The sequence below is a fragment of the Megascapheus bottae genome, chromosome 10 (genome assembly GCF_031878675.1).
Source record: "Megascapheus bottae isolate mThoBot1 chromosome 10, mThoBot2.hap1, whole genome shotgun sequence".
Classification (NCBI taxonomy): Eukaryota; Metazoa; Chordata; class Mammalia; order Rodentia; family Geomyidae; genus Megascapheus; species Megascapheus bottae.
The window spans coordinates 26,350,415-26,363,034 of NC_143518.1; the positions used below are offsets into that span (position 1 = coordinate 26,350,415).

The following is a 12,620-nucleotide window of genomic DNA, read 5'->3' on the forward strand; positions in this document are numbered from 1 at the left end:
ATCCAAAACATGTAGTACCTATACATAAAGGAATTTTACACAACCATTAAAAAGAATAAAATAGTGTCATTTGCAGGGAAATGGATGGATGTGAACAAATCATGTTAAGTGAGGTAAGCCAAGCTCAAAGAGTCAAAAGGCGCATGTCCTTCCTGATATGTGGAAATTAGATTTAAAAATACATTGAGCTATGGTAAATTATACAGGATTCTAGATACTCACACTGAGTGAGACACAAATAGGATATGCTTAGGAGAGAAACATAAAGGCATAAGAGGCTTAAGAGCCTCTTTATATAAAATGATATACACACTGAAACAATCTCCAAAATATGGAAACAAGAGACCTCTGTTTTCTGTACTCCAATCCAGGATCTTTTTGCGGGACTATATGACATTCTATCTACTGTACAAAAGTCATCTGCCCTCCTTTAGGAGTGGAAGTTGATGAGATAATAAATGAGAGAGGAGAGTGCTAGCAAAGTCTGGGAAAGAGGATGTGGGTATAAAATAAGTCATCCATTCTCAGGAAGGATGATGGAGAACAAGGAAAGCCACATGGAAGGCTGCAGAAGAATAACTCAGAGCAAATTTCATGACCAGACCTTGCAGGAAATAGGCACTGGATGGGCACGCAGTGTGCATTATGGGGAAGCTGCCTTATAGGAAGGGATGTGATTGGTATGCACATTATGCCTAGGAGCTGGCTAGTGGTTTTCTACTAGGTAAGTCTGCAACACAGCTTCAACCTTCAGCATATTGGTTCTGGAATCACTGAACAATGCCAGTGCCTCTTTGGGGAGAAGTGGTAGGATTAGTACATGGTAGATGGATTCTGGTGGGCTATCTCATAGGATTAAGTTCAGCCGATATGATTCTCTGACTCTAAAAATTCAAGTTAAAAAAATATGGACTTCTCTGCTGTTCACATTGTTTTCAGTAAAAGTTTTTGGAACGATACATTTTTGCCACTAAATAATGAGTCTCAAAGCCACAAGGGGGTGGAACATATTCTTAACTTTGCCACATGAGAATCTGTACTATGAAATTCTTTTCAAAAGAAGGTGCTACTGTGAGCTTTTGGTAGAACCCATTCTGGAACAGTTTTTCTTCACCTCTAATCACAAGCCTTCACATCCTCTTTATCTAGATTATGATCTTTACCTGAGTCTTCCCTGAGGGAGGGATTTCTGTGCCTTATCAAATAGCTTCTGGTTCACATCCTATCTATTTACTATGTTTAGTTTCTTTCACAGTTCTTATAATTACCTGTTGCATTATTTTCTGTCTGGCTGTCTTTGGAGCACTCTTATTTCATTAGCATGGTATCTGGTACTTAATATGAATTAGACTTTGTATAAATGAATAAAATAGTGACATTGGGTAATATTTCTATGAGGATGCTTATTTTATTTCTGTTAAAAAGTTAATTAAATCTTACTCATGTAACTGTAACCCCTCTGTACATCATTTTTACAATAACAATAAATAAATGGAAAATACATAAGCCAGATGCCAGTGGCTTATGCCTATAATCCTAGCCATGCTAGGCTGAAATTCAGCAGGTCAGAGTTCAAAGCCAGCCCAAGCAGAAAAATCCATGAGAATACATCTCCAAAATAATCACCAAAGAGCAGGGCTGGAGATATGGCTCAAGTGATAGAGCATCAGTTTAGCAATAAAGAAGATGTGGTACTTATGCACAATGGAATTCTTTGCTGCCATCAGAATGAATGACATTGCTCCATTTGTAAGGAAATGGAAAGACTTGGTCTTTCTTAGCTAGCTCTCTTTTCTATTTGTGTTTTTCCAATGAATCTCTGGAATTCTCCACCCATTTCCCTGATGATCTCTGAAATTACTTCCCTCACTGTTTTCATTAGCTTTATTTATTCATTTGAGCTTGTACTTCTGGAGATATGGGAAGTGCAAGAGTCAGGAGTCTTTATGGTCATTTCCTTTGAATCCTCTTTGCCTGTGCTGTAGATGCTGTTTTACTGTGTCTTTGCATATTTTTCCTTTGTGTGTGCCCAAAAGGAGAGGGGGGGGGGAGAATGAATCTATTTTTTTCATATTCATTGATGAAGGAATCAAGGCTTTAAATAAAGTTAGCTATTTTATCTCAATGACTCCAATGATTCTTCCATTATGGCTAAAAAACCCGAGACAAACTAGGATTTTAACATAGGCAGCCTGTCTCCAGAACCATTATTCTTAACTCAGTTAAGTCAGGCTATTTTTTCCCAGGCTGTAGGAACCAGAGAAGCTACCGAGAGGTGTTGCCAGGATGGAAGCAGCAAAATGCTTGAGGGTTAGATCTTAGTTTGCAATGGAGTGGAAGGAGGAAGGACACAGACTCATTATGGTCTCACCATGGTCATGCTTTCACACTGTTTTCTCTGCTATCGTTTTGTGCCAGTTTCGATGACTGTATTTTCATTTTCTCTTTGAAAGTCATTAGGCACTGCTGCTAACTGTTCACAAGCTCACCTTCCCCACTATCTTAGTTGGCATTGCATTTTCTCTCTGTACTTCTCTTGCCAAAGAGGATACCCTGTTGTAGAAGAAATGAAACAATCTTTCTGTTTGAGTGCACTTTGGCATGGTGGAAGAGTTGATTCCTTCCAGGGAAGGAATTTTCTAGGTATTTTAGCTCAAGACTCTCGATCTTGCTAAATTTGAACCAGTTCTTCCTCTGAGGTCAGTCTGAGGGAAGTGTTGTGGAATCTTCCTTACCCCTGGCTTTCCAGTTTCAAGACTTCTATTGCCTGATCATGTGTTTTTCACTGATGCAACAAACTTTCCCCAATTAAGATTGGAATATTTTCCTCTTTGGTCATTTTAGACTCTTTTTGGTGTTTTCTTACCTTGTCTTTTTGCTTCTTATGTTTCCGATACTTAGGCTTTATTTCAGGTATCAATTCATATTCCCCTTCCACTCACTCACAAGAGACTGCTCTTCATAGGCATTCAAGTCTTTATTTCTCCCAGAAATAAGACTGGGACCTTGGGCTAAAGCTATTGGGACCAACTATGATAATGAACACTAACCGTTACGGAACACACACATACATTATATGCACACATATATATTTTATATGGACATACAATATGTACTATATCACACATATCACCGACTTGGTCTAACTTAATTCTCATATGAGCCCTGAACAAGAATTTTCCAATTCAAGAGAACACAAAATAGGGCTTAGGGAAATGAATAGCTTTGCCAAAGGGTTGCATGCTAGTACATGGTGGTTCGAGAATTAGAATGCCACAGTCTTAACTGTGTAAATGAAAGTATCACATAGAATGAGTTAACAAGTGACTCCCACCTTGTTATATAACCTATCTATGTTTTAGTTTCTTCATCCACACAATAGGGAACAGGAAATGACTCTTGGAGAATCATTGTGTCACTGATAGGAGGAGCTGTGCAAAATGGAACCCTTGATCAGTAAACTCTTTTTGCCTGTTCCTTAACCCAAGTCTTTCCTGTTTCTTGGCTAATGGCACCTCCTCAACACAGTGACTCAGAAAGTTACCATTAATAAATTACCATTCATGTTTTCAGTCACCCTGTCTAACCCAGCAGGTCTCATTGCTTAACCACAGGTAAGCAATCTTGATTCTGATCATTTGTCTCCTTCTCTGATGCCATGCTAGAAGTTCAGGTTCACACTACGCCTGAATGACAGCAGATGAATCTTCTTCCTTTAAGTCCTCATAGTAGCCTACCTACCACACACCACAGGAGCTAGCCCTCCTGCTCACTATGACACCAGGTCACTATTTGAAATCACTCTCCATTTGAAATCTTTAAATGGCATGAGAATCCATGATGTAGGTTCCAGCCAGATTTATTTACAACGACCTGTTAATGCCACACCTGCCACTCACCCTCCTCTTACTCTGCTGAATTATGCCACTATCTTTACTTCAAGCATGCCAAACTTGTTTTCATCCTTGGGCTTTTTAGGCTTACTGGCGATACTGTCTAGAATGTACTTCCCCATATGGCTGACCCATATGAAGGCTTTGTTAAATTATTACATTCTGAGAGAAGTCTTTGATGACTCAATCACCAAAGTGACAATGTTCCTTCTTGTTAATGTCTATATCAATACCTAGAGTGCTTTGATATGTGTATGTATATGTGCACATATGTTTGTGTCTGAGAGAGAGAAAAATAGAGAAGTGAGAGACACAGAGAAGCACAGAGAAGACAAAGGATCCAGGGCTTGGGTTGCCATAACTGGATACTATAGTCTAGGGTAGCTTAAGTGATAAACATTTCTTTGTTGTGATGCAGGAGACTGGGAAACAAAATCAACTTTTCTGAAATATTGGGGCCTGGTGAAGGTCTTCCTTCTATCTTTGAGATGGACACTTTCTAACCATATCTTTATATAGATAGGGATGAGTTGAAAACTTTGAGCCAATGTAGGAAGGATAAGAACAAGAACAGTAAAGAAATCCTGTAAAGAATGGGAGAAGATCTTCACTAACCATACAACAAAGGCCTCATATCTAAAATATATCAATAGCTCAAAAAATTGAATCACTCCAAAACTAATCCCCAAAGAAGCAACCACCCCATTAAAAGATGGGCCAAAGACTTAAAGAGAGTCTTCTCTGAAGAAGAAACAAAAATGGCCTATAGACCCATGAAGAAATGCTTGACATCTCTGGCTATAAAAGAAATGCAAATCAAAACAATGCTAAGATTCCACCTCACTCTAGTTAGAATGGCCAGGATCAAGAAAACTAATAACAACAGGTGCTGAAGGGGATGTGGCCAGGAGGGATCCCTACTACACTGTTGGTGGGAGTGCAAAGTCATTCAACCACTATGGAAAGCAGTATGGCAGTTCCTCAAAAGACTAAACATAGAACTCCCCTATGACCCAGCAATTCCACTACTTGGCATTTACCCAATTGTCCAGAAGCAAGGACATACTAAATCCATTAGCACAATGATGTTCATTGCAGGACTATTTACCAAAGCAAAGCTATGGAACCAACCCAGATGTCCCTCAGTTGATGAGTGGATCAACAAAATGTGGTATTTATACACAATGAAATTCTATGCTACTGTCAGAAAGAATGACATCACCCCATTTGTAAGGAAATGAAAAGACTTAGAAAAAATCATATTAAGTGAAGTTAGCCAGACTCAAAGGAACATAGGCCCAATAGTCTCCCTCATTTGTCTTAATCAGTAGAAACCTTGGGCTCTCCTAGCAGAGATTTACAATAGAACAAAATTTAGAGACATTAGGCCAAATAGTATGATACTAAATGTAAGGACCTCCAGGATTGGGTGAAGTTGCTTTCTTTGATTAGCAATGTGCACCCTCAACCAGCTCAAATCTGCTTGGATTTACTGTTTGTTTACTGATAATTAGAGCCTACATTTTCATAAAAAATTAATCAATCATGTCATATACAGTTTAAGATCAGGCTTGAGAAGTAAAGGACCTGGATTCAGATATCATCGTGGCCATGCAAAGATGGTGTGGTTTTAGTTAAAGCTACTTCATATCTCTAAGCTTCTTTTGACTTAAAAATAGGAGATCAATAATGTTATTCTCATTCCTCTGGTGTTTGTTGAGCAATGAGGAACATCCAGTAAGAAGCACTTGCAAAGACTTGGAGAGTGAATGTTGATCTGCTTTGTTTTCAGTCAACTATGGACATAAATGCGTGTACACCAGGGTTTCTTAACCTCAGCGTGGTTGACACATAAGACCGATTATCCTTTGTTATGTGTACTTTGGCTGGGGAAATCTTATGTGGGATGTTTAGCTGCCTTGATCGCTCTACTAATAATAGGACCCTACTTTCAGCCCAGACAACCGCAAATGTCAAATGGATGTCAAATAACTCTAGTGAATCAAATCTACCCCTGACTCTCTATCAAGTGCCTTATAGTCTCAATGTTGACTTGCTTTTGTAATTAATATTATTTGAAGAAAACTGTTATTTGAAGATGAATAAAGGTTTTGTATCTTGATTGTGATGGTGGTCATATGACTTTATGTAATGATTATTCCCTATCTCTTGTACCTTTAAATACATATAGTTTTTTGGTACATGTTAATACTTCATTATAGTCAAGGTGCTTTAAAAAAGAAAATTGTGGGCCAGGAGTGTGGCCTAGTGGTAGAGTGCTTGCCTAGCATACACAAAACCCTGGGTTCAATTCCTTGGTACCGCATACAAAGAAAAAGCCAGAAATGCTGCTGTGGCTCAAGAGGTAGAGCTGTAGCCTTGAGTAAAAAAAGCTCAGAGACAGTGCCCAGGATCTGAGTTCAAGCCACAGGACTGGCATAAAAGAAAATTGTCTGATTTAAATATATACTTACCTATCCTTTTTGTATTGTTAGCATTGCCTACACAGTTAAAGTATGCAATTTAAAATGAGATTCTGTAGCCAGGATTTGATAGCTAATGCTTGTAATCCTAACTACTCAGGAGGCTGAGATCTGAGGATCCTGATTGGAAGCCAGCCCAGTAGGAAAGCGCGGAAGACTCTTACCTCCAATTAACTACCAAAAAAAAATCTAGTAAGTGGGAGTCCGGGTGTCTGTAGAGGGCTCGTCCTGCCCCTGCCTCTGAGTAACAGGACCGTGGACAGCAACTTTTCCCGCGGGACTCGAAGTCTCTGGGCCTCCGCCTTGGCTGGCTGAGGAGTGAAGGCTGATCTGACTCATTCGAAGATTGGTTTGGACATATCTTATGTGTGAGCAGTCTTCCTGATTTCAGACTCGGCAGCCTCAAGAACACAAAGTCAGCAGGCATTTTGGAGATCAAAGATGGGTAGGAAAGATGCTTGCACTATGAAACTTCCTGTTGCTCAGTATAGAAAGCAAACTGGTAAACAGGATTATAAAAAAAAAACCAAACCTATTTTATGAGCAACCAAAGTAAAAGCGGAAGCAAAGAAAACAGCAAAAGGCATAAAGGAAGTTGGCTTTGTACTTCCAGCGATCCTGGCCCTCCTACTGGCTTTCTATGCTTTCTTTTATCTCACTTTCTGCAGATGTTGACCTGGAAGTGCATGGAGATGATTAAGCTGAGCATTGATACATTAAAGGAAAATAATTTTATAAAAAGCACCTGTTTGAGCCAGTACTTTCTGAAGAAATGACTCTAGACTGTAGGGACTATTTTCTTCTGAGATTTTTAGTTTGCAGAAATATCTTTTTAAATAGTCATGTAAGACATTCAGAAATGAACCCACCTATCCCCACTATTTGCTGCTGGAGACTCAGAAATATTTTTACTTGGATGGACATTCTGTACATGGCACATTTTGGTAAAATCAATAATAGACACCCTAAATTTTTCAGATGTCCTATCCAGCTTACATTGATAACTCCATCAGCTACAGATTACTAAACTGATTTTTCTTCTACGACTCTTGCAGGTATCCTTCACAGAAACAGTACTCAAATCACATTCTGAGACTAAGAAGGAGTAAGCATGGTGATGTTTAGTTTACCCAGAAGCCTCAGGTTCTTTCCAGACATATTTTATGTCATTAGAGAGACTATCTGTATATACATCTTCAGTAATCTTTGTCCTTCCTTGCCAACTGTTAAGTGCATATGTGCTCTGTCAGAAATGGCACCTGGAGGCTCAAAGAGTCACGCATGTCTCTAAAACAGTTCCTTTCCTCTCGGGCTATCCGAGCTGATGTAAATAGAAAGTTTGGTTGACCTTGATTTTAATTAACTAATGACTCTATTAATGTAAGCTTGGAATTCTATTTTAATTATGTTGTTCTGGCTGTCTGCAGTATCAGTGTGCCTTTCTAGTTGGGGAGAGATGTAGAAATCTGTCATTTAACTGGGCAGTCTTTTTCACACCCCACAATTAGCAGAAGTCTTACCGCCTTAGAATCATTTTCTTGGATGTCTTCTGAATCTGAACAATGTGAAGTTCTTGCACATGATTACATTTTGTCTCTTGAGAGTTAATTAGACCAATTGGGTGAAAAATAAATAGTAGAAGAAAATATATGCTTCCTATTATTCTCACATGTACTTTTCTGTTTATATATTTTTGATGTATTTTGAATTTGTTGAAACATAATGACTAGTATATGCAATGTTGTATTGGCAATCAACATTTTAATACATTTTCAAAAACATGAACACATAAAGCTCAGAAAATGGGAAAAGATCTACCATCAACAGAGTTGCTAGCCACTACTTGGTATAAAGATTCATTGAAAAATAGATTCTTTGAAGTCAGCATAGAAAATGTTCAATATCTATATTGTATATGTGCGTATTTGGTTATTTGAAGTCAGATAGGGAAGGGAGGAAAACAAGATGAGGGGCAAGGGTGGGGGGAGGGAAATGGGGTCCAAGACATGAGAAAGGGTATCAATGTATGTGAAGTAATGCACCTTCTATCTGGTGAATATAATGTAATCCTTCTACTAATTACAATAAAAATATATGAAAAATAAATAAAACTTAAAAAAAGAAAATGTTCAATATCATGCATATATTGTTTGTACAAAATAATAAATTTAGTATTGGAATTGCTTCTATACTTTCCAAGAGACAGAAGCTTTGATAAATACCTTAGTAGTATGTAATAGCTTTATGAACACAGCTTCTAAAAGGCAAGATCTTGGGCTGGGAGTTTGGCCTACTGGTAGTGTGCTTGCCTAGCATGCACGAAGACCCGGGTTTGATTCCTCGGTACTACGTACATAGAAAAAAGCCTGAAATAGTGCTGAGGCTCAAGTGTTAGAGCTCTAGCCTTGAGAAAGTCCAAGGACAATGCTCAGGCCCTGAGCTCAAGCCCAGCACTGGCAAAAAAAATGAGTAAAAGGCAAGATCTTCTTTGGTATTTATGTACAAAAGTTGAATGTATGACAGTATAGTGATATGTTCTGTGGAAATTTTTTAAGCAGCATCATTTATTTCCTCAGTGCAGAAGCAGCCAAAGGTTCCAATATCCTCACATAGTATTCCTGCCAAACATCTGTGGGCAAAATTTAGCCAGTGTCATTTGCTTGATTCTTCCTCGGGAACTCACAAACTGGAGACACAGAACAAGACTTCATACACACTCTCCACAGTGGACCCATCCAAGTGGCATTTTTAGAAAAGGTTGCAGCATTTTATGCCATGTGATATGTCTGTTTGTGAAGTAGAACGCAAGGGAATATCCAAGCTGGCATTTTGGATATGATGGGCCTTTCCCAAGTGACATGCCACATGTCAAGAAATAGTGCTTTTCCTCCACTCTTATCGCATTTACGTGAACAAGTTTCATTGACTTATTTCCATCCCATATGGTGTTAAAAAGAGTCACATTAAATAAAGGTTATTTCTGGTTTTCAGTGATAACTTAAATGAGAGGATATGTAAGAGTTGTTTATTAGTTATCTACAAAACTAATAGAAGTCATGGTATTTAAAATACATTTTTATACTATTAGAAATGTTTGAAAATTCATCAGTGTAAGAAAACTAAACCATTCTGCCATACTCACAGGGTGTTCTCTGAGGGAAAATATTGTTTCCTATAGCAATAAATATTAGTCTAAATGTAGCATAATTTTAGGCAAGCTTCATTGCCTAGTATATTGGCATCTAGAGCCCATGCATACAGTGGATTGATTTGTGGTTACCTGGAGAATCACCTGTCCCAAAGGCTTAAAACGTTTGAGTTCTGTAAGTAGCAGGTAAAGTGAGATAATATGTATTTACACAGTACTGTTTTTGTGAAATACAGATTTCACCAACTCACAGTAACTGGGAAGCAGCCAGTCTCTTGAACAGCAATCCCAGATTGAAAGTCTGGTTTGACGGTTTGAAGAGAAAGGTGATATCGTCCTGTTATTTCAGGTACTATATTTTAAATAGTGAGTGGTGTTTGGAATACCTATCAGACTGGCATCAGACAAAAAATTTAGACCTGGCTAGTTCCCATGTAATAATTTAATGCTTAGAGTAATTCAGAAGAATAAATAAAATATATTTAATGACTTTTCAGAATATTCAAATATATTCATATACTCTGCAGAATAAATTTTCAACTGATGTAGGAGACCTAAAATATAACCTTTGGAATAATGTGAATGAGGTATGAAGGGTTGCTGGTTTTTATTTTGCATGTAAGTTTCAGCGAGGGGAAATAATACATAAATATGTTTTCATTTGAGAAAGGATATTGCAAAAACATAATCTCTTGTATTTCTTCTCTTAAAGAACCTGCTTTATTAGAAACATAGGGTTGGCTGTTGTTTTAAGGTGCAAAATACATCTAGAGTTTCTCCTTTCGACTTTTCATAAAGACAAAAGAAATGCTTTGAGTATTACTGACAATTGTAAAATCCTATGGAATATGTGAAATCCTCACTCGGTTTTGTCATTCTAGTAGTATATTAATTTTCACTTAAATTTAAGTGCATGTTAAAATGAAAGTCAGTGTTTATAGAATCTGGTACAAAATTGTGTATATAGTAGATGGTCAAATATGTTTTATTTAATAAAATCTGTACCACCAAAATGGAAAAAATATCTAGTAAGTGGATCTGTGGCTCATGTGGTAGAGCACTAACCTTGAGCAATGAAAGCTCAGGGACAGCATGCAGGCCCTGAAGTCAAGCTTCAGGATGACACACACACACAAATAAAATGATATTTTATGAGTGCCAAAAGCTTGTCTAAGCATTTGGATTCTGTAATGACAGGGAAATCTAAGGTACTATAAAGAAATAGTCCCAAATGGATGGGGCTGATCTTTTTGCTACTGACCTTTAGACTTCATTATGTTGCCCTCAGATAACACACTGGTCACTTCAACCTATAAAGAAGTAGCAAGGAAGATGAAAGAAAAGGAAGAGCCCCACTACGAGAAGAGTTGTGAGTGACTGGTTAATGATCTGAAACATAATGGATTATCATTACATGAACTCACATTTGCATTTGAACGAATGTAGTGATTTACACCTGGTTTCAATGAAAATGACACATTTCAGTTTTGCTAATCTTTCAAATGTAATGAATGTCTAGAAACCAGAACTTCTGTATTTAACAGTATCATTTTTCAGTAACGTTTACATTTACTCTTTTTTGAGTTTATAAACACTATACTTTAGATCAACTGTAAAAAATTCAATTCATTGGACAAATCTTTGTTTATTCTGTCCCTGTGAGAATACCATACAGTCTCTTTGACTTCAGGAACATGCAACACCATAGGAGATTGAAAGATAGATTTGAGTAGTAAAAAGCAAAAACTTAAAAATCAGTGAATAATTCTTCTAGGGGACCTTGGGAAAGTGTGTGTGTGTGTGTGTGTGTGTGTGTGTGTGTTGGTCCTTGGGTTTGAACTGAAGGCCTGAATACTGTCAATGAGCTTTTGTACGCACTTTACCACTTGAGCTACAGCTCCATGTTCAGCTTTTTTTTGCTGGTTAATTCCAAATAATAATCTTATGGACTTTCCTTCTTGGTCTGGTTTTGAATCCCAATCATCAAATCTCAGCCTCCTGAGTAGGATTATCGGCGTGAGCCACTGGCACCAACCTGGGAAGGCTTTCTATTATAGACTATTATAGACGTGTATTAGAAGAAGAGATATTCATTGATCACGTGGAGAGATTTAGAGCCCTGGATCTTATGAAATCTTTCAGAATTATGGTCTCATATGACCATAGTTTGATTCAGACACACCGAGTCAAAATATCTAAAGTAAGGGAATTAGGAATGTGAATCTTTCAAAAGCTCTCAAATATCTTGAAGATTAACTCATCTTTGGGAACTGTCTTTTCTCACAGTCTTCTCATAGGAGGGTTTTATTTAGCCTCTTCTGCAAACTCATTACTTCACAAGGCATGCCTTCATGAGGAAGTGGGTAAGGTTTTGATGGCTGGAGATGAAAGGTTGAGGGGATCTGAACCAAAGTGAATCTCAACTTTAATCAGAAGTGGATAAGATAATTTCAGAGAGAAAACTTGGGGCTCTCATGGAGTGATGGAAAGGTAGAGCTAGAGAATTTCAACATTATGCTCTATGTGATGTAAGCCTTTGATGAGGCGATGATCTCACTAAGTATAAGAAGCCTGCAGAATGAATGGAATATCAATACACTAGAAGTAATAAGAAGGGCTGAGTGTTTAATTTAGGAACAGCTCTGGATTGCCCCTTCTTGTAGGATGAAAATTCCCACCCCAGGATGAAAAGTTTGGAGAACTGAGTGCAGAGATGAGATTGTATATTTTATTCATCCTCTCACAATACAATGGAAATCTTGCCTAGCATTTTGTTGGTGCAACTTTTTCTTTCAAGATTTATGTTAGTAGTGCCAGGGGGTTTCCTTGTAACATTTTATACATATATACAATGTACCCTAATCAAACTCACTTCTGTCCTCTCTCTCCCCCCTCACTTTCTCTCTCTCCCTCTCCCTCTCTCTCATCCCACCTAAACACTTTTCTGAAATATTTTCCAACAGGTCTCATTGTAATATTTTTATTCATGCATTAAAATACTTTTGCCAACTCTGCTCTTACTCACTTTGGTGCGCGCTCTCTCTCTCTCTCTCTCTCTCTCTCTCTCTCTCTCTCTCTCTCTCTCTCTTGCTCTCT

At 37.9% G+C, this 12,620-nt stretch overlaps 1 protein-coding gene and 1 pseudogene across 3 annotated transcripts in view; both read left to right on the forward strand.

The window, feature by feature from the left end:
- Tnfsf4 (TNF superfamily member 4) overlaps nt 1-12,620 on the forward strand; it is a 95,913-nt gene that overhangs the window by 56,203 nt on the left and 27,090 nt on the right. Inside the window, exon 2 of one of the 3 annotated variants that reach the window (XM_090339774.1) lies at nt 9,761-9,873. The exons of the other annotated variants lie outside the window; for them this stretch is intronic. The gene's annotated coding sequence lies outside the window, so the exon portion shown is untranslated. The remainder of the gene's footprint in view (nt 1-9,760; nt 9,874-12,620) is intronic. 3 annotated transcript variants of the gene reach the window in all.
- On the forward strand, nt 6,818-7,076 carry LOC150057762 (triple QxxK/R motif-containing protein pseudogene; annotated as a pseudogene).